This window comes from Alligator sinensis, unplaced genomic scaffold (assembly GCF_000455745.1).
Source record: "Alligator sinensis unplaced genomic scaffold, ASM45574v1 scaffold280_1, whole genome shotgun sequence".
Lineage (NCBI taxonomy): Eukaryota > Metazoa > Chordata > Crocodylia > Alligatoridae > Alligator > Alligator sinensis.
In genome coordinates, this window is record NW_005841835.1 from 3172980 (window position 1) to 3177297 (window position 4318).

A 4318-nucleotide genomic window follows, 5' to 3' on the forward strand; every position below is an offset into this window, starting at 1 on the left:
GGCCAGGCGCAGCGCCCCGCTCAGCACCGGCTCCAGCGCCGCGCGCCCCGCACCCGGGACTTGGACACGCACAGCCCGCCCCTAGCACAGCACCCGGCACCTCTACACACCCCTTGCACACCGCACCACGCGCCTGTACACACACCGCCTGTCCCTGCACGCCGTACCATGCACTTAGACGCCCAGCCTGCTACCGCGTCTCCGCGCGCACCACGCAGAGGGGCAGCTTCTACACACACAGCACCACGCACCGGTCCTACCACGTCCCCCCACACAGTGAACAGGGCGCAGCTTCTCCACTCACAGCACCATGTGCTCGTGCACACACAGCCTGCCCTACCCATATAGTGTCCCAGACCCCTGCTGTCACCTCCACGCGCCCCTCCCTCTCTATATACACCACCATAAATCCGTGCTGCCCTCTATCCACACACGGTCGCTACACACACATGCACATAACACCAGTGCTACTGATCGCTATGCATCCATACTGCCACCTCTATGCAGCCTGCTTTTACACACACAGCACCAGCACTACACACCATCCTCCACCTATGCTTACCACCTGCACACACACTGCCTCTTCAAACATATTACCACTAGGTGCCAACAATGCTCATACTGCCCTCTGCATTCAAACACTGCCCTTCTGTGTACCAGCTACACACACACTGCCCCTATATAGCCTACCACTTCCACACATCTTGCCTGTGTACACACACCATAACACAGCCAATGCTACCTTCCCTACATACACACTACCTACTCATTGTATCTCCATTAGCCACATGACTCATCAGCAGTACACACAACCACTGCATGACCAAGACAAAGTACCACCATTGCACATCTATACATACACCCACCTCTCCCCATTTTGTGTGTGTATAACACACAGTCTAGTAAAATTCTGGTCTCATATCTCTGTAGTTGAACATGATGACTGGGTTTGGACCATAAATTCTCTGACTACTGGTGACTGTTCACCTTACTTTTTATTTTTATTTATGTTCCAATATAAAAAAATGAATATATCAAACAGCACCATCGCATACCCTTGCTACAGTATACAAATGCATGTGCAAATGCAATAATGAAATATACACATGCTCACATATCACCACCCCATTGCTGTATCATTGTTCCCTGTCACATGCACATAGATTACCTCTACTCATCAACACACTTTAACATGGCACAAACACTGTGATTACCACTGCGCAAATTAACTCATATCACCACAACACACACACTGCCATCTATCCAGCACCAGATTCATCACCATTCATACATCTTCAGCATCTGTTCACTCCAGCATACTCACAATTTAAATCTTCAGCACATACCCACTCTCAAACAAATACAAGTTCAAAAATTATCCTCCCTAAAGCTCATGAATATTCATACTGACTACTGACTATATTCTATTATACTGACTACCTCTTCACTCCAGTACATGCATGTAACCCCTCCAATGTATCCTCTTCATCATTACTTATTCACCGTGTGCTTCCTGTCACATCCCCATGGCCCTCATCATCTACTACAGATGGACATACACAAGCACAACCTCACTATGTATGCACAAGCTAACTGCTTACCTTCAGTACTCAGGCACCTGCATATAGACAGACATACCTCAACAAATGACTGAAGTTTGCACACTGCCCACTACAACAGATCCACATATGTGCTATTTACCCTGTCCAACATTCACCCCCTTCATCCTCACTATTTACTGTCACATGCAAACACACACACCCACACCCATCATCATCAGCTCCTACCCACTCCAACAGTCACACAAACCTGTCCACACATCCACTTCTATCATTACAACTGCTACCTTCTGCCCCCCACAATTTTGCATGATTCTCTGAAAAGTAGATCCTAAAATATGTTTATATATAACATGTTGATGCTATAGTAAAAGTCTGTTCTGCTGTATCTGTAATTGCTCATACTTTCTGTGTTTGGACCATAGTGACTTTTCATAATTGTGCAGGCTTATTTTATTTTGATTTATGCTTCAATATATAAAAAAATAATTTATTAAGAAAATTATCCAAATATTCCCAGGGCTATTCTGGCATATAAGTGTTTTAGCTACATGCCAGAGCATTCAAAGATGTAATGCAGTATTTTCACAAAGAATTGATTCTTATCATTTGGGTTTGGGAGGTTGTCTATTATTTGGGACAATACGCTGGCATTTGGGATATATAGATTACCATGAAAGAGATTCACATTTGAACAACACTCATAAAAATCTTTACTCACAACGTACTTCACAACACTATTTAAAAATCTAGTGTTATATAAGTTTAACTGGAGAAATGATTTGCATTGCATCTATGTTCTGTGAGAACATGAATCAGCTTTCAGCAACTAATAGGCACTGGGGCTTGAGTAAATAATTGCAAGCCTATCAAAACATCTGATTGCTTCAGACCTTTTAGTCTACTTGAAAATCTGTAGTTCAAATATAAATCAAATACTGGCTCACAAGAGCATTTATTTTAGTACATATGGGCATTTACTTATGGAATATTGTTTAAACATTTTGTTTTTTAACGTTGTTTCAGGTTAGTATATAACAATATTCTGAATGGAAATGTTAGATCTTTTAGATTGTACTGCATGAAAATCACAGCAAAAAGATCAGTCCCAAAACTGATGGTGCATTAACTGAAATGTCATCACCAGCATACTTCCATTTTTTGTCCCTCTGTCATTTCACCCCACCTCCTATTTAATCACTCATGCAGAAGGGTTTTTGGATTCTCTCTTCATGTTTCATGGCAACCTTTCTTACACAATGTTTACCTTAGAGCCTTCCCTCTGCATCTCATGAACACCAGATGAGTTGTTGCGAAGAAAAAGAAAGCATATTGAAAATGTTCATATATTAAGTTTACAAATCTGAAATAATAGGTGTGTAATGTCCAGTGAAGTGAATGGTGGCTGTGGATTTTTCAATATGTATTAGCTTTGGCCATGGGCAGACCCAGGAGGGGAGCCTCCTTCAACTGTGACCACTCTTGCCTTCAACTGTGCAGCACATGTATAGTGAGGCCTCTAAATTTGCTGGCTTATCAGCCCCACCATTGCTCAGCTCCCATCCCCTTTTCCCCACTGCTGACTTCAGTGGCCGGCCAGAAGGAATTGGTGGTGCCACTCACTCCTAGGGTCCCAGAGCTGCACTAAAGCAGCAGCTCCATCTAGAGCTGCACTGATAAGTTGCTGAGCTCAGAGAGCTCACTGTACATGCACTGCATAACTGGCAGGGGATGCAGCTAGATCCTCCACACCTCCCTGGATCCACCCAGGGTCTGACCTTAATTAGGGTCTGATTTTAGTTTTCACAATGGAATATATTTGTCTGTTGCTGGTCAGTTTGTTTTAACTTTAACTCCTTGGGGTGCTTGTACACATGATGAAAATTGCCCATGTTTGTGGTTTAATTGCATCACACTTTAAACGTATGGGGTTTTTTTGCAATATAGATGAGTTTGTTATGTTGCAAACTAAACCACATCCCCATGTAGTTTAGTTTGTGATGTAGCTACTTGTAACATTTCAGCCTTTAATCTGACAGCTCGCCCCCCCTGGCCACAGGAGAGGCGGGCTTAAGGCAGAAGCAGTGAGGGTCTTGATCCTTTTTTACTTCTTTGTGGAGCCTGCTCATCTCTTCCACAGCTGGGGGGATGAGCTGCCAGTGGACTGAGAAGCCCCTGACCTGCAGGGGAGCTTGGTCCTTCCCTTTGTGACGGTGGTGCCCCCTGGGGCCACCTGAGCGGGCTGCTAGTAGGCTGCGGGCTGCCCCAGCTCAGAGGCAGCACCCACCAGATAATTGGAGATGCGTAGGGGGTACATGTGGGTGCACATGCACCCCCTGAGATTGGCGATGCACCCCCTGAAAGAAGCGCTACTGATGTTGCCGGCAGTGCCTGTGGGTAGTTACTGCTCGCCACCCTCCCCCCTGCCAACACTGCCGGCGGCATCTGCAGGCAGTCACTTATTGCTGCTGGCCACCGCTGGTGCTGCTGGCAGCATCTGCTGGTAGTTGCCAACTGCTGGTTGGCACTCACCACCTCCTCCCACTGCCGAAACTGCCGCAGCCACCTGTGGGAGCTCGCTGCTCGCTGCCTCCACTGCCATCTATGGGCAGTCACCATGTCCCCGCCCAGCCTTCGGGGGCACCAGATCCAAGTCTTCCCTGAGCCTGCCAGGGTTTCCACATGCCACCTTCTCTGTCACCTTCTCTGGCTACCAGCATACTCATCCGCCCTCCTGCCACTTCCCTGCTTTGTACCAG